The following is a 19,548-nucleotide window of genomic DNA, read 5'->3' as shown; positions in this document are numbered from 1 at the left end:
GGGGAAAAAGGGGAAGGAAAGGAGACATCAATAAAGATAAAAGCCAAAGAAAACAAGAAGCAAGTCTAATGGTTGAAATTCGAGTCCCAGAAGAAGAAGAATACAGGAAATAGCACAATTCTAGGCAAGAAGAGATACAACACTCAGGTTACTTTTAAGAAGAGGAAAGTACCTTTTGGCCTCAACTCCCAGCTTCCAGTAATTTGATAAAATGACGAACACAGAGGAAAGAAGACAGGCAACTGCTGAGGTCCCCTAGGCCTTTGAGAAAATGGAGTTGTACCTTTGGCCACATAAGTGCATATCTACAAGGAAGGTGATAATGTAGACACCAAGGGAATGGGCACTGTCCAAAAAGAAATGCCCCACAAATATCACCATGGCAAAACTAGAAGAGTCTACAGAGTTACCTAGCATGCTATTGGCATCATTGTAAACAAACAAGTTAAGGGCAAGATTCTTGCCAAGAGAATTAATATGCATATTGGGCATATTAAACACTCTAAGAGCCAAGATGACTTCCTGAAAGTGTGTGAAGGAAAATCATCAGAATAAAGAGTGAAGCTAAAGAGAAACCTGAAGCTGCAGCCTGTTCCACCCAGAGAAGCACACTCTGTGAGAACCAGTGAAAAGGAGCCTGAGCTGCTGGAGTCTATTAATGGAATTCATGGTAAAACAGGTGAAAGAAAAAGAAGAAGAAGAAGAAGAAGAAGACGACTTCTGGATTGTAAAGGAAGAAAGAGAAAGAGGAGGAGGAAGGGAAAGAGGAGGCAAAAATAAATTTGAAAGCCCTTTGCAACCACAAAATCTGGTAAAATGAATAATGCTAAGAAGAGAGTACACTGTAAATCATATCTTAATATTAATATTATGTAAAAATTATGTATAATAGCTAGAGATAAGTCTGCAGAACTCAAAGAGAAGAGAAACCTATGTAAGCATTAGTACAATTACATTATATATTAAGAGTCTGGATCGTAACTACAAAAAAATGAAAGTAGGCAAGCAGAATTAGTAAAATTTTTTGACAGATAGTAATTGAGGTTGAAAAACTGGGGTGTATAATATACTACTTTTCTAATCATATTATGCATTTGTTAATTATCCTTTCTTTCAGGTATCTAATCATGAAATCGTTATCTAAGGCTAGCTCTGTAGCAAGTCTTATGCTAGGAGCTAGAGCTTGAAAGGCAGGTGGTAGCCTCTGCCAATGAGAAATGTATATCTCATGTGGAGACATAGATATATTGTAATATAGGAAATGCAGGAAGGAACCTCACATTTTGGGGGTGCCTACTATGTGACAAAGACCATGCAATGTACTAAATACCTGCATATATTATTTCATGATAACAGCTAAAGCCAATTTCTTATAAGTTTAAAAATTTATCAGAGACCTAGAAAATTGTTCACTCAATATACTAACTAGACAAAATTTTAAACTTACATCTTAATAAATTATCAAAGGACTTTATTTTTAATGGCAAGGGAAGCTTTCAAGGGATCTAGTCTCTACGCATGTAGAAGAAAACGAACTGAAAAGAAAGAGGTTGGGATGGGTTTCAGAGAGAAAAGGGGATTACATAAAATAATGTCTGGAGTGAGGTTGAGCAATGGAGACATTCTTGAGAATGGTTTTTACAAAAGTAAAAGAAATTTTGAAATGTATTAATGTTGAAATCAAATAATAAAGGAAATCATTTAACTGAAGACTACACAACTCAAGAACTGAGCTGAATTATTATTTTCTGTTGAAAACAGAATGTGCTCCTGGATATCACGGCCTCACTACTAAGGTCTACAAGATGTCTGAACATAGCCGAAAGGATGCCTAGAACTGAGATCCCAAAGGCACATGGAGGGAAGCTTATGTGGGGCCCAGGTGTTCACGGGTCCACAGGCATGCATTATTCTGTATCAGACACACACAAAAGGATCTTTAAAAAGTTCACAGTTTTCAAGAGCAAACCAACTGCAAAACTAGCAGAAGAAAAGAAATAACCAAAATCAGAGCTAAAATGAATGAAATTTCATACAAAAAAATCAATGAAACTAAAAGTTACTTCTTTGAAAGAATAAATAAGATTGATAGACCACTACCTAGATTAATAAAGAAAAAGAGAGAGAAGATCCAAATAAACACAATCAGAAAGCACAAAGGTGACATTACCACCAACTCCACAGAAATACAAAAACCCTCAGAGACTATTATGAACACCTCTATGCACACAATCTAGAAAACTTAGAAGTAATGGGTAAATTCTTGGATACATACAACCTCTCATGATTCAACCAAGAAGAATTTGAAATCCTGAACAGACCAATAATGAATTCTGAAATTGAATCTGTAATAAAATCCTGCCAACCCTAAAAAGCTCTGGACCACGCAAATTCACAGCTGAATTATATTAGACATATAAAGAAGAGCTTGTACCAATCCTACTGAAATTATTCCAAAACACTGAGGAGGAGGGAAGCCTCCCTAACTCATTCTATGAGGCCAGCATCATCCTGATACCAAAACCTGGCAGAGACATGACAAAAAAAGAAAACTTCAGGTCAATATCCTGGTGAACACAGACACAAAAAATCTTCAACACAATACAAGCAAAGTGAATCCAGCAACCTATCAAAAAGCTAATTCACCGTGATTGAGTAGGCTTTATCCCTGCCATACAAGGTTGGTTCAACATATGCAAATCAATAAATGTGATTCATTACAGAAACAGAACTAAAAACAAAAACCACATGACCATCTCAATAGATGCAGAAAAGACTTTTGATAAAATACAGCATCTCTTCATGTTGAAAACATTCAACCTAAGAAATGAAGGAACATAACTCAAAATAGTAAGAGTCATCTATGACAAACCCACAGCCAACATCATACTGAACAGGCAAAAACTGGAAGCATTCTCCCTGAGAACTGAAATAAGAGAAGGATCCTCACTCTCATGACTCCTATTCAATATAATACTGGAAGTCCTAGCCAAAGCAACCAGGCAAGAGGAAGAAATAAAAGGAATCCAAATAGGAAAAGAGTAAGTTGAATGATGTCTCTTCATAGACAATATGATTCTATACCTAGAAATCCCCATAGCTTCTGCCCAAAGCCTCCTAGAATTGATAAACAACTTCAGTAAAATTTCAGGATACAAAATCAACACACAAATATCGGTAGTATTTCTATACATCAAAAACATCCAAACTGAGGACCAAATCAAAAATGCAATTCTATGCTGCAGAAGGATGGTGTATAATAATAATAATAAAGAATACAATTCTATTCACAAGAGCCACAAAAAGAATAAAATACCTAGGAATACAGCTAATCACAGAGGTGAACAATCTCTCCAACAAGTTATAAAACACGGCTGAAAGAAATCAGAGACAACAAAAACAAATGGAAAAACATTCCATGCTCATGAATAAGAAGAATCAATGTTGCTATGGTCATACTGCCCAAAGCAATTTACAGATTCAGCGCTATTTCCTATCAAATTACCAACATCGTTTTTCACAGAATTAGAAAAAACTATTCTTAAATTCACATGGGGCCTCTGCGGGCCGCTCCTGCCCCCCGCTGGCCTGGCCTGGACCAGAAGCTGCGCTGCGGGCCTGGTCTTGGCTCTGGGGGCGGGCACTGGGGCTGGTAGGACATGGGCAAGATGCACAAAGAGTGCCAAGTCGAAAAAACACTTCTATGAGGAGTATGTATAGAAGCCCTTGAGGCTGGTCCTCAAAGTAGGAGGGAACGAAGTCACCGAACTCTCCTCAGGCAGCTCAGGGCACAACTCCAGCCTCTTCGAAGGCAAGTAAGATCATGACAAACTCAAGGACAGAATGCGGAAAAAGAGAAAGAAAGGAGAGAAACAGGTTCCAGGGGAAGATAAAGAGACAAAACGGAGAAGAGTTAAGGAGGATAAAAAGAAGCGGGATTGAGACCTTGTGGAGAATGAGGCAGAAAAAGACCTCCAGTGTCATGCCCCTGTGAGATCCTCTCACAAGCTCTTTAGCCAAACAAGAAGTAGAACAGACACCCCTTCAAGAAACTTTGAATCAACTGATGAGACAATTACAGAGAAAAGACCCAAGTGCTTTCTTTTCATTTCCTGTGACTGATTTTACTGCTCCTGGCTACTCCATGATCATTAAACACCCAAGGGATTTTAGTACTATGAAAGCAAAGGTCAAGAACAATGACCAACAGTCGATAGAACTAAAGGATAACTTCAAACTAATGTGCACTAATGCCATGATTTACAACAAACCAGAGAGCATTTACTATACAGCTGCAAAGAAGCTGTTGCACTCAGGGATGACAATTCTTAGCCAGGAAAGAATTCAGAGCCTGAAGCAGAGTATAGACTTCATGGATGACTTGCAAGAAACTCGAAAGCAGAAAGATAGAACAGACTGGGGAGGATGGAGGCAGAGTGGGAAGGATGGAGGTTGCTGGTCGAGAGAGAGAGGACTCTGGAGATGCCAAAGCACAAGCCTTCAAGAGTCCCGGCAAAGAAAATTAAAATGTAGAAAAAGATGTGCTTGAAGATAAGTTTAAAAGCAATAATTCAGAGAGAGAGCAGGAGCAGCTTGACCAAATCGTGAAGGAATCTGGAGGAAAGCTGACCAGACAGCTTGTGAACAGTCAGTGCGAATTTGAAAGAAGAAAACCAGATGGAACAACAACGTTGGGACTTCTCCATCCTGTGGATCTCATTGTAGAAGTGTGAGATTTGAATTATGGACCCTACAGTTCTTATGCACCATGTTATGACTCCACGTTTGGAAATATCAGCAAGGATGATTCTGATTTAATATATCCAACCCATGGGGAAGACTCTGATCTTCCAACTGATTTCAGCATCCATGAGTTTTGGGCCACATGCCAAGACTATCCATATGTTATGGCAGATAGTTTACTGGATGTTTTAACAGAAGGAGGGAATTTCAGGACCCTATAAGAGTTGGAGAGGTCATCGCCTGAAGATGAAGGCCATACTAGGACACTTGACACAGCAAAAGAAATGGAGATTATAGAACTAGAACCAGCAGGGCGTTTGGATCCCAATACTTAAGACAGGCTCTCAGCACTGAAAGTAGTAAACTTTGGTGTTACAGTTGAAGTTTTTGACTCTGAAGAACCTGAAGTATTCAGAAGAAACTTGATGAGGCCACCAAATTATTCAGGGAGCTCCAGGAAGCCCAGAACGAGTATTTGAGCACCAGACCCCCTCCCGGTATGATCTGTCTCTTGGGTGCCTCCTGCAGAGAAATGCATCTCGCTGAACAAGTGACCAATAATCTTAAAAACCTGCACAGCAAGTAACTCCAGGTGATATTGTAAGCATGTATGAATTTCAAAAAGCAATGGGGATTTCCATTCTTTCCCCCATCATGGAAAACAACTTTGTAGATTTAACAGAAGATCTTGAAGAACCTAAAAAGATGGATGTTGCTGAGTGTAGACCTGGTGGGAGTTGGTATTTGATTATATATTATTATATACTTTTTCATTCTTAACTGAGAAATACTTTTCAGAAGATATTAAATATTTGTAAATTGTGTTTTTAATTAAACTTTGGAACAGTGAATTTGAATGTTCCAGAGGGGAAAAAAATAAATAAGTATAAATAAATTTCACATGGAACCAACAAAGAGCGTGAACAGCTAAAGCAATCCTAAGCAAAAAGAACAAATCTGGGGGTATCATATTATCCAACTTCAAACTGTACTACAAGGCTATGGTAACCAAAACAAACAAACAAACAACAACAACAACAAAAAGCATCATACAAAAACAGACACATAGACCAATAAAACAGGTTAGAGAACCCAGAAATAAAGCTTCACATTTACAACTATCTGATCTTCAACAAAGTTGACAATAACAAGCAATGAGAAAAGGACTTCCTATTCAATAAATGGTCCTGAGATAACTGGCTAGTCATCCACAGAAGATTGAAACTGGACCCCTTCACTGTATATACAAATCAGCTCAAGATAGATGAATACTTAAATGTAAGACCTCAAACTCTACAAACCCTAGAAGAAAACCTAGGAAATACCATTCTAGACAAGCCTTTGCAAAGATTTCGTCACAGTCTCCAAAAGCAGTTACAACAACAACATAAACAGACAATCTGTAGGAGAAAATATTTGTAAACTATGCATCTGATAAAGGCCTAATATCCAGAATATGTAAGGAACAGATCAACAAGTGAAAAACAACCCCATTAAAAAATGGGCAAAGGATATGAACAGACTCTTTTCAGAAGAAGACATACATATTGCCAAAAAGCATAGGAAAAATGCTCAACATTACTAATAATTAGAGAAATGCAAATCAAAACCACAATGAGATACCATCTCCCACTAGTCAGAATGGCTATTAACAGATGTTTGGGAGGCTGCAGAGAAAAGAGAACTCTCACACATTGCTGGTGGGAATGTAAATTAGTTCAGCCACTGTGGAAAGCATTTTTGAGATTTCTCAAAGGACTCAGAACTACCATTCAACCTGGCAATCCCATTACTGAGTATACACCCAAAGGAATATAAATCATTCTACCAAAGAGATACATGCATTCATATGTTCATTTTAGCACTATCTATAATAGCAAAGACATGGAATCAACGTAGATGCCCATCAACAATGGACCGGATTAAAAAAATGCAGTACACCATGATATACTATGTAGCTGTAAAAAGGAACAAAATTGTGCCCTTGAAGCAACATAGATGCAGCTAGAGGCCATTATCTTGAGTGAATTAGCACAGGAACCAAATATTGCATGTTCTCACTTAAAAGTGAGAGCTAAACGTTGAGTACACATGGACACAAAGCGGAGAACAACAGACACCAGGGCCTACTTGAGGGTGAAGAGAGGGAGGAGGGTGAGGGTTGAGAAACTACCTGTCAAGTACCATGCTCATTACCTGGGTGACGACATTATTTGTATGCCAGTCTCCAGCAACATGCAACTTATTCATGTAACAAATCTGCACATGTACCCCCTGGACCTAAAATAATATTTGAAAAGGGAAAAAAAAAAAAGATAATGCCTTCTGCTGTAACAAACAAAGCTGAAAAAACACCAGTGACTTAATAAGAGTTTATTTTGAGCACCAAAAAAAGTTCACAGATTTGTTTCAAATCTGGAGACACCGATTTTACTCTATTTTTCATAGTAAGACTTGTGGATGGCTATTCCTGGAATAACTGACAAGAATAGCAAAACACACAGGATTTTAGCGTATCCATGAATGAAAGTAACTGAATTATTCTAGTTCAGGTAGAAATGTAGTGTTTTATAAAGACGTCATAAATCACTTACAGAAGGAAGATTTACTTAGTAAATGAGACAATTTACATAGCTATTGGAGAAAAAGTGAAGTTGAATATCTACATTGCTATATGCCAAAATAAATTTCAAAGAGATTAAAGATTTAAATATAAAAATAAGCATAGCAACTAGAAGAAAACTAGTTGAATTTCTTTTACTTTACATTGGAGAAAGACATTCAAGCATGAAATCAAAGGCAGAAAGCCATGAAGAAAAATATTAACAAATGAAACTTATGAAAACATTCAAAACTCCTATATATTTTTTTAAAGCCATAATTCATTTAAAGGCAAAAAACAAAGTAGAAGAATAGTTGAGTCATATCTGACAGATGATTTGATATATAAAGAGTACTTATCAATCAATAAAAGACAAAAAATGGGCAAAGACAAGAATAGTCAAATCATACATAATACATGCAAATGACCAATAAACATGAAAATCTTCAACTTTGCCAATAATTAAAGATAGGATATTTGCCTACAAAGTTAGCTAAAAATGTTTACAATTATAATAGCAGTGTTTTTGAATAAATAGAGAAGTGAATACTCTCAAAATTGGTTATGAGTATAAGCTGGTATAATTTTGTAGGTAATTTAGCAATGTGTATAAATATGCTTAAGATAAAGATATACTTGACTTAGTAATTCTCTAATCAATCTGTTCTAAGGATTAATTATTAATTTATTATTGAATAATTATAAATTATTATTTTTGAAAATTTATGATTTTGAAAATTTTATATACAAAATTGAAAATTTTATATACAAGTTTATTCAACTTATTTTTGACAGCATTATTTTTAATAATAAAAAATGGAAAACAACATAAATGATCACAATTTGGAAATTATAGCCCGATCATATGCAGGTATTAAAATTCATGTTTTTAAAATAATATTTCAAAATACGGGAATGTATACTCACTGCAATGCTTATGCAGGCAATACAAACCTTATAACCTGTGTGATCATAATTTTTTTAAATTTCCAAAGATTTGTTCTTATCCTCCACTGATTTCCGCCTAGGTCATAACAGACATTCAATAATTTTTTTTGAATTTAAAAGAAATGTAATTTTTTGTACACAAAAACAAACTATGAGTTTATTCTAGGTGGCAGGCTTATAGACGATTCTTATTTCTTCTGTATGATTTAGTTTTCAAGTTTCCACAGAGAATGTTCACAACTTTTATGAGTAAAGAAATCTTATTGATTTGGGTTATAAAACATGATCCCAGAATATATTAAAGGAGCTAAGAGAAAATGAATTTTTTGTTGTTATGTGAATTTTTAAGAGACAATTTTTAATTCTAGACTACCAGAATATTGCCTTTCATATCCTACAACAGGCTGCACTCTGGGGCAATGGGCTGTATGTAATGTGTGCTAGTGTTGGCAGCTAACATCACAGCATCTTACTCCACGAATGGATGAAAAACTAACCTCTCAAGAGGGAAGTGAGGCAACCCTGCCCATCGTATTAAAGGCAACTTAAAAGTGACCCATGAGGCCGGGCACGGTGGCTCACGCCTATAATCCCAGCATTTTTCAGGGCCAAGGAGGGCGGATCACGAGGTCAGGAGATCCAGACCATCCTGGCTAACACGGTGAAACCCCGTCGCTACTAAAAATACACAAAATTAGCCGGGCGTGGTGGCGGGCGCCTGTAGTCCCAGCTACTCGGGAGGCTGAGGCAGGAGAATGGCGAGAACCCAGGAGGCTGAGCTTGCAATGGGCCGAGATCGCGCCACCGCACTCCAGCCTAGGTGACAAAGCGAGACTCCGTCTCAAAAAAAAAAAAAATAGTGACCCATGAATCCATCATCGGTGTTTATGTTCTCTTGATCCTTAATTAAGAAATAGGACGGGCATGGTGGCTTATGCCTGTAATCCCAGCACTTTGGGAGGCCGAGGTGGGCGGATCACTTGAGGTCAGGAGTTCGATACCAGGCTGGCCAACATAGTGAAACTCCATCTTTACTAAAAATACAAAAATTAGCGGGCATAGTGGCGAGCGTCTGTAATTCCAGCTACTCAGGAGGCTGAGGCAGGAGAATCACTTGAGCCTGGGAGGCAGAGTTTGCAGTGAACCTAGATCGAGCCACTGCACTCCAGCCTGGGCAACAGAGCAAGACTGTCTCAAAAAAAAAAAAGGTTGAAGGCAAAACTTGAGCATAAAGTGTAAAGATAAGAGCCTTTTATCGTCTTAGCCTAGTTCTGGTTTATGCAGGTAATGTCACCCTGGCAACCACATAATGGGGCCATTACTTTGTATTTATAAATTGTACGGCAGAGGAACTGGAGACAGATCAAGAGGAAAAATGTGTTGCCCATACAGTGTACAGCACATATTTACTTAGCCTGCTTTTCCTGCAATCTTCTAACCCCCATGAGAACAGAAAAGTTTTCTTCCATCCTATCTGCATCTACTTTGGAGCAGAGAGAATAGCACATAGTGAAAGAAGCCAAACACAAAAAGCCACATACTGTATGATTCCATTTGTGTAAAATTTTCACAATAGCCAAATCCATGAGGACAGAAAATCGATTAGCATTTGTCTGGGCTGGAGGGAGGGGGAACAGGGAGTGACTGTTAACAGGTACAGATTTCTTTCTGGGGTGAAGAAAGTATTCTGGAATTAGATAGTAATGGTGGCTGCACAATTCTGGGAATACACAAAACCCACTCAATGGTAGATGTGAAAATGGTGAGCTTTATGGCATGTAAATTATATCTAGATTTAAAAGGAAAACATATTGAATAGAGTATAAAAGACCAGAGAGACTCATGTGGAGGAGGCTGGGTCTGGCAGAGGGAGGAACTACTCCAGCTGGGTCTACCCAGCCTAATCATCCTTCTGTGGCAAATCCTGGAGGGGTTCTTAACCCTGCAATTCTAAAAACAGCAAAATGGTTCCTTGATAACAAATCACTCAAACTACACTATATGCAAGGACAAGAGACATGTTATCACATAAAAAGTATTTTATGTCTATATATATTTAATATATAAAACATATATTAGTATCTAAACATTCCAATGTTTATTTACAGTTTCTCTTCACTAAAAAGTTGATGGGGAGAATTATAAGGCCTGATTAGGGCATAGTTTCTGTTACAGAACTTTCTGGATTCATACCCTGTTTCTGTTGATTCTCTCCTATGGGACACACTGTTAGTGGCTTCATGGCGTCTGCTCTGGTAAGCGTTATGTCCCTATCTTATCTGTTATTTTCTACATTTTAATGAAAACGTTGCACTAATTGCTGACATCTTTGCACCATTATTGATTGTCAACATTTGATCGCAAACATTTATGTCTTCCTAAAGAACAAAATGCCAGAATGAAATAATTAATATATGCTAAGCCAAGTGTGTGTGCTCACAATTTAACAACTGTGTGTCATAAACATTTTTAGGCCCAATGAAATGAACTACAAAAAGAAGGCAATAAGTTTTATCCAAGTATTTTGAATGCAAATGAATATGAAGGCAACTGTAATTCATATCTCATTAAAGAACAATTGCAAAAACGTCACCAAACTGTGACATAATTATTGAACCATGTCAGAAACTCATATTTTTTTCTTCTTTCATGATTTTTATTTCTTCTGCACGTTAGTAGGAGAATGTGCAAGTGTGGGGAAGAAAATAGGTTATTTAAAATAAACGAAAGTTATATAACAATTGAGTCACCTCCAGTGTTTAATAAAGCATTTAGCCTGGTTATTATTCCATGCATGAAAACTGCAAGTTTAATATTTTTGTTAACTATGAGTGAAGTTTAAAATTCAAAACCTGTAGTCAAAAAGATGAATCAAGACCACACAGATACGATTTTTTTTTCTTTTGAGATAGGGTCTCGCTCTGTCACCCAGGCTGTAGTGCAGTGGCATAATCATAGATCACTGCAGCTTCGAACTCGGGTTCGTGCAATCCTATCTCAGTCTCTGGAGTAGCTGGAATTACAGCTGTGAGCCATCATGCTCCCCCCGGATATGATTCTTAAAAGGATCAATGAAATAAAATGTATTAAAGATGAAATTAAATAAAAAATTTAATAAAACAGATCACTTGCAAGACTAGTATTGGGCAACTGATCCTATTAAAATCCAGTTTGTCAGAGAATGCATGAATGCATATATATTATCCATGCATCAAAAACAATACATTTATTAAAAACCCTGGGATATGAATTTTTATGGTAACTGATGATTTAAGCATGAAAAACTACTTCTAGAGGTGCTTCCAAAACATTCTGGTGTCGGAGAACCCTGAAAATAGTTTTGATACTCTCTAGGATGCAGTTTCATGGGTTGTTATATTCTGAAGTATTTACTACTTTGCTGTCTATGTGGTTCGGTGAAATGTCATTCCTGATCTGAATCTCTGCTTATGTAACTGATCAGCGGACTGAAATCTGCAGGTCTTCCATTCCATTTGGTCAACATGGGCTTGCCTGTCACCCTTCATTGTGCTTCTTCAAAGAACAGTTGCCACCTTATCTGGGAACAGCTCTCTTTATCAGTGCTACTCATGTGAAATAATCTTTCACCACTGAGGCCACTATTTCCTTAGCACAAGAAGAGACATTTATCTTGCTGCTAATGGATAATTAATTTTAAAAATGTATATTATGACACAATTTTTTAAAAAGGAAAAGGCAAGCTGGACAATGGGACTAAATGTCCCTTCTTCAAATTGACTCCTATTTAGCTCTTCCAATGTCATCCCAAACACAGATAACTTTTCTTTCATGAATTGTTCTCCTGAATGATTTATACGTGTCGTGTTATCTGAGGCTCTCTCCCGGTCCCCTGGTGGATTTAACCAGCCATCAGCTGCATAATTGTTAATTTTAACACTATAAAAGGTTCTGATGCAGAAGAGATATGGTGTTGGTAGAAGAATTAATTGAAATGTATCTCCCAATCACACTAGTCTGCTACTGCTGGTTTCCCACACACAGAAATTATACTTTAGATTTAAGGTTAAAATAAATTTACAACTTTGCTGCTCATAAAGCTTTGGGTCTAGTGGTAAATGGAAACGTTAATTGTTTCTAATACCCATGAAGGTTTTTCACCCTGAGAACAATTCCGGGAACCGTACAGGTCACGGTCCAATGCACGTTTTCATAGGTAGAGTAGCTCTTGCAGTCAAAGGCTGACAAGAGATAGGGTGGGAAGGAAGGTTATGGGAAAAAAAATGAGGGAGAGAGGAGAAACTGGGAAGGCTGAGAAGAAAGAAAATAATATGTGTCATTTATTACTAAATCTGCAGTCCTTCTTTTACACTTCTCAACAAGAATGATAATATTCCAGATTCTTCATGAAGCCAAAAAAAAGCAGTAAGAGGTAACATAGGCAACATTGCAGCCCTGACATTTCCTTTCTAAGAATATAAGTGTACATGAGATATGGTCAAAAAGAAGGCCTTTGGAATAATTATATTTAAATATTTGAGGTGATGGAAAACAAAAGTGTATTAAATGTAAGTGGGGGTCACTTTAATTTTCCGGTCTACAAATCCCAAATCTGAATGCTTCCAGGATACTCCTCTCAGCTAAGTAGGCAACAAAGTTATGTGTATTCATGATGTGTGGGGCACAGTGAAAGGCTTGATCCATGGAACTCATAGATGGGAGTAAAAGAATATATCAAGCCTGGCCAGGCATGGTGGCCCACGCCTGTAATCCCAGGACTTTGGGAGGCCAAGGCAGGCAGATTTCTTGAGCCCAGGAGTTTGAGACCAGCCTGGGCAATATGATGAAACTTCATCTCTACCAAAAAATATAAAAATTATCCAGCCATGGTGATGAACGCCTGTAGTCCCAGCTACTCAGGAGACTGAGGTGGGAGGAGAGCTTGAACCCGGGAGGCAGAGGTTGTGGTGAGCCAAGATCGATCGTGCCATTGCACTCCAGCCTGGGTAACAGAGTGAGACCCTGCAAAAAAGAAAAAGAAAGAAGAAAGAAAGAAAGAGAGAGAGAGAGAGAGGAAGGAAGGAAGGGAGGGAGGGAGGGAGGGAGGGAGGGAGGGAAAGGCAGAGAGAGAAAAAGAGAGAAGGAAGGAAGGAAAGAAGGGAAAGAGAAAGAAAGAAAAGAAAAGAGAGAAAGAAAGGGAGGGAGGGAGGAAGGAAGGAAGGAAGGGAGAGAAAGGGAGAGAGAAAGAGAGAAAAAGAAGGGAAGGAAAGAAGGGAAAGAGAAAGAGAAACAGAAAGAAAAGAAAAGAGAAAAGAGAATATTTCGAGCCAAGCCTGTCATACTCATGCATTCACGCATTTCATTCAACAACCATATTTTAAGCACCTAGTAAGTGCCTGACACTGAGCCAGTCACTGTCAGTGTGCTATATAAACTGAGTCCTTGCCCCTGGGGAGTTCACAGATTAACAGAAAAGAGGGGTAAGTAGAGCAGTAATCACAAGGGAATAGCAGTACAGAGGAGGGACACCAGAAACCAGCATTTTAAACTCTCACGTCTCATTGTTTCCAAATAAAAATGTTACCAGACTTTACAAATCAGGACAATTTCCAGACATATTTTCCTCCATACCAAAACCTTCACCAGTGCCCATTTCTTCCCAGTTTGCAGTTCTCAATTGGCATACACACTATTTTCACCAGACTATAGCCAGCTCCTCAAAACTGCAAGGAAGTTTCAAAGCCTCATCACCTTGAGCTGACTTTAACCAGTTCATCTAGTCTGTTTTCCTTAAACATGAAAGCCAGAAACTGCTAAGTGCTGAAGGCTGTTATCACTTGAATGACACTTTATCATTTAGTAAAATACTAAACATTTTGCTTTCATAATGCATATTGAGTCTTCAACAAACAAAAGGAGCATGCTCAACTTTTTTATTTTTTTTTATTTTGTTTTGTTGTTTTGTTTTGGCCACACAGCAGATTTGAGGATTATATACCTATAATTTTAGGACACAAAAGCTCAGCTTCTTACAGCCAAAAGAAATGCCAACTGATCTGTGAACATTCTTATATATTACGTATTATATTAAAACATAAGAGTATCATCCAAGTCTTTCTACAGTGAAGCTCAAATATGGTCTTTAGGGTCAGGAATGGGGAAAGTTTACTCATTACTATTGGTAGAATATAATTCCTTGTTCACAGCTATCTACGTCTTTAATTGCATTTTCTTTTTAAAGCCCAGTGTAGGTGGGTAAATCTATACACAGAATTACAATGCAGCAATTGAAAACCAATGATTTTCTAAGCCAGAGATATTGGGTATTTAATTTTGCTTCTTAAATCCATACTATGATGGGCTCTTATGAACACAATAGAGAAAGAGTTATGTCCTAATCAGTTTATAAGATAATATAGAAAAAAATGCATAATAGACCAACCAGATGTGTAAATACAGTAATACAAAGAAACCTAATCTACTGCAAAGCTATAATTTAATCCTTCTATAACACAAGGTTATTGAAAACTGGCTTTATGAATAGCTCAAAAATAGCATAACTGAACTTTATAGTATTGGTTCAGTTTAAAGCATTCAAATCTAACTTATAATTTATATAAAGTATTATTTAACTTTTACATAAAAAAGAATCAAGAATTATATCTAAAGAGGAGAAGATTTATGAATAATGACCTAAGTATTTACAAACAGTGCAAGACCAAGTTCTTAATATCAGCAAGGGTGAAAATGATTTGCACAGGCATTCAGATCTGTGTGTATATGTGTGTTTGTCTAACAAAGGGTTAAGATGCCTGAGTGTCATGTGAAACAGCAAAAAGTCACCTTTTAAAATTTTGTTTTATTTTTGGATGTGGATAACAATAATAAAAGAATCAAGGTTACATTTATAAAATAATATCTATGAAACAGAATGACCTTGTAACCAATAAAGATATTATTTGACTTTTTAAAAATAGAATTATGGAAAGTTGAGCTGATGAATACACTAGGACTTAAAAATAGGAGAATAAAATAAAGAGAAGCCTGTTGTGATTTTAGCAAGAATTGCCTTTTACTCAAGCCCAATATTCACAATTTATAAGCTTTTGTTAGTGAGCTTTGAGTTCCTCTTCCTAAGATTCTGTTGCACATAGTCATCTCCATTGGTTTTCTCATTATTTATCCATAGTCTCTTTAGACACTCCTCTTTTTTCTTTTTAACCCTCCTTTATTTCCTTCCTTCCTTCCTTCTTTCCTTCCTTCCTTCCTTCCTTCCTTCCTTCCTTCCTTCCTTCCTTCCTTCCTTCCCTCCTTCCTTCCTTCCTCTCTCTTTCTCTCTCTCTCTTTCTTTTTTTTGATGGAGTTTCACCCTCGTTGCCCAAGCTGCAGTGCAATGGTGTAATCCTGGCTCACTGTAACCTCCGCCTCCCAGGTTCAAGCAATTCTCCTGTCTCAGCCTCCCAAGTAGTTAGGATTACAGGTGGCATCACCATGCCCAGCTAATTTTTTATATTTTTAGTAGAAACGGGGTTTTACCCTGTTAGCCAGGCTGATCTCGAACTCCTGATCTCAGGTGATCCACCCGCCTCGGCCTCCCAGAATGCTGGGATTACAGGCATGAGCAACTGCGCCCGGCCTCTTTTTTTAATCGTCCCCCCCATAACTGAATGAAGTTGAAACAAACATCATTTCATCAGCTTTCAACAGCACTGCCCTTCCTTGGATGCAGATTAAAACCCTTTGCCCAAACATACCAGAAACATATGAAGAGTCGGTAAAGAAGAGAGTTATGAAAAGAAATACTCTTCTTAATTGCACTTCCTTGATACCCTTTTTGACTCCCTGTAAATAAAGAAGCTCAGGTATGTTTTATGTGTATACTCCAGACAGCACATATATATTATATACATGAGAGTCACTTGATCAATAATGTTTTGCCTAATGAAAGCCAGTGTGTGAAAGTCAAACATCCCAGCTGTTAGGCTGATTCATTACTTTGCTAGATAATGTCACCACCTGTAATCAGAGGAAAAGTTCATGAAAAAGAAGGAAAACTTCTCAAAACAAAATAATGAATACTAACTGCATCAGAAATAGATGCTGGCTCTAAAAGCGAAGGTGGACATATAGAGCACACATTGGAATAAAATAGTCATGTGTCTATGATGGTGGGAAAGAAGGTAGTGGAGAAGAACTGGGGGCTCTGCAGATCACGGTCATGTTCTATGTTTAGTAGATGAGTGGCTCCTGACAATCTTTTAATTTCTCTATATCAAATTCAAATACACTATCAGTTTAGTGGGAGTTCCACACTAGGGACTCTGGCAGGCCATCCTAAATCCTTGTGGAGAGAAGGCGAGATGAGTCGGCCCCATGTCTGCTAATCACTGCTCTAGGCTTCCAGACCCCTCCTCATAAGACTTTAACCTCTGAGCCCAGATGCCTCTACAGGGAAGCGGAGAAAGCAGGAAGAGGGGTGGAAGAAACATTATGCATTTATCTCAGAAGATTGAGCATTATCTAAAGGAGTTGTTTAAATTATTAGTTCAGACAGATGTCTAAATTGGATTAGACATCCTAGGAGGTGAGAGCTCATTAGGAAAACTAGATAGATTTTCAAGAAAATACAGAAACCTTGGGCTGGATATGGTGGCTCATGCCAGTAATCCTAGCACTCTGAGAGTTCGAGGCGGGTGGATCACCTGAGGTCAGGAGTTTGAGACTAGCCTGGTCAACATGATGAAACCCTGTCTCTACTAAAAATACACAAATTAGCTGGGCATGGTGGTGCATGCCTGTAATCCCAGCTACTCGGGAGGCTGAGGCAGGAGAATCACTTGAGCCGAGAAAGTGGAGGTTGCAGTGAGTTGAGATTGCATCGCTGCACTCCAGCTTGGGCAACAGAGCAAGACTCTGTCTCAAAAAAAAAAAAACCAAAAACAAAAACAAAACTCAAAATACAGGAACCATATATATGTGTGTGTGTGTGTGTGTGTATACACACACAGAGGGAGGGAGAGAGAATATATATATATGTGTGTGTGTGGGTGTACATATATATACACATACACATAAGACCATATATATATATGGTCTTGCTCTGTTGCCCAGGCTAGAGTGCAGTGGCATGACAACAGCTCACTGTAACCCTGAACTCTTGGCCTTAAGCACTATTTCTGCCTCAGAGAAACTATATTTTTTATGTACACCTTTGTTGTAGAGTAGGTTAAGTTTGTATCCCTGTCACAGATCTCAAACTCTTGCATCTTGTACTAATTTTGGAACATAAGCTTATGATCCATTAATATTTGTTTTCTTATTAGTATTTATTAGTTTTCTAAGCACACCTAGAAACTTTTGGATTAAGAAGTATGGTTTTGCCTCAACTATACTATAGCTCACCCCATAGCTTGCTACTGTTGAAGGAACAATAACATGGCTTTGTGTTTCTTTTACCTGTGAATTTTGTGTAAGTTTCTGTCATTGACAGAGTCTAACCTAAAATCTTGCTAGCAAAGGATTCAGGAAAATGAAGCTCCTTGTTTTCTAAGGCCTGAGATGCAGAGGAATGACAGAAGAGAACAGAAAGTGATCTAACTTGTGAACAGACAATAGACATTCTGCTCTTCTTGAATAGTCTGGTCATAAACCTAGCCACTTCTCTAAAATAGTAACGCACTTACTTTATACTCCTTTTTTAAAAAACTTCTTACATAAGACCTTATATTGTAGCCATTTGTGAATGTGAATTGTTTCTTAGGAGACATAAGGTTCTAAAAATTTGGAACAGTGCCCTGAATATAACAGATTCAGTACATATCTATTAAATAAATGAGTATATAAATTTTTTAAAAGTAAGGTTTTGTTTTGTTTTTAAGCCTGTAATCCTCAAAAACTCTACCAGTCTCCTGGTTGATACGAAGATTTCATCTCCTATAAATTTTAAAGTAATAATATTCTGCTTAGGCTTGTATTCTTAAGTAACATGTCTGTATATAAAAATGGAATTAAACTTCATTTGATTCCATTGATTCTGAATTTATAGGTTAATACACTCTGTTTGAAATTTACTTCTGCAACAATTGTTTTTTCAGAAAGGTCCTCAAAAAATTAACATCGTAAACAAAATTTCAAGGTGCATTTCAGCCTATTTTTAGCACTTCATTGCTTTAATTGCCAATATGTAAATACGTATACATAATTAGAATGGTTTACCTTTTGTAATCCTTAAAGGATGTGTGGAGGACTTATTCCCGGGGCTGGTTGCCAGGATCCAGGTGGAGGCAGTTCTCATGATAGTTGGAAGCACAGGCTTCCTGGTGGCCTCCATGTGCCAGCGGCATCCATACTGACCACGCTGCTTAGGCAGTCTAGGAAGTCTATTCGATGCTTCTCTGAGTCTCGTCGTTTTCATCTGTGAAATGAGAATCATACCTTAAACCTCATAGAATTGTCGAGTGAATCAAAGGCAGCCGGTGCTTGCTCAGCTTCCAGTCCAGAACCTGAGGCTCAGCTGTGGTCAGCATATAAGTTTCTTACTACTCCTGTAACAAACTGCCATAAACATGGTGGATTAGAACTGCACAAGTGTATTAGTTTACCATTCTGGAGGTCAGAAGTTCAAAGTTTGACTCTAAGCTGAAGTCAAACTGTTGGCAGGGCAGCGTTCCTTCGGAAGGTTCTAGGAAAGAGTCTGTCTCCCAACCTCTTCAGCTTCTACAGACCACCAGCATTCCCTGACTCGGTCTCACATAACCCAGACTTCTTCTGTGGTCACATCGTCCCTGACTCTGACTCTCCCAATTTTTTCATAAAGAACCCTTGGATGATATTGAGTTTACTGAGAGAATCTAGAATAATCCCCCCATCTCAGTGTCCTTAACTTAATCACCCCTGCAAAGCCCCTTTGGCCAGGTAAGGGAACACCCCTGCAGATTCCAGGGATTCAGCTGTGGATATCATCAGGGGTCCTTATTGAGACTACCACAGTCAGTATTATGATTGTGGTCACAGTGGCTGTTTTGCTTTGTTATAGAAGGTAACCTCTTTGTTTTCTTTCTTTTTCTCTTCTTTATAAGGATAGAATGCAAATATTTAACCTCACCTGCTTGGAGATCTGTCCTCAATGAGATCAAAACTAATCTTTTGCTTGTTAATGATTCAGGCTCTAGTTCTAATGGACATCAGCATTTATTGTAGATGATCAAGATGAGAGACAGAGTTGGAGAAGGATTTGAGAGACTTTGAAAAGCTAAGGGCAATGGTGACTACAGTGA

At 37.9% G+C, this 19,548-nt stretch overlaps 1 pseudogene; it reads left to right on the top strand.

The window, feature by feature from the left end:
- LOC105505941 overlaps nt 1–18,624 on the top strand; it is a 43,564-nt pseudogene extending 24,940 nt beyond the window's left edge.
- The last annotated feature ends 924 nt before the right edge of the window (nt 18,625–19,548 follow it).

Source organism: Colobus angolensis, unplaced genomic scaffold (assembly GCF_000951035.1).
Source record: "Colobus angolensis palliatus isolate OR3802 unplaced genomic scaffold, Cang.pa_1.0 Scaffold13, whole genome shotgun sequence".
Taxonomy (NCBI): Eukaryota; Metazoa; Chordata; class Mammalia; order Primates; family Cercopithecidae; genus Colobus; species Colobus angolensis.
This window is presented reverse-complemented; position numbering and strand designations above follow the sequence as displayed.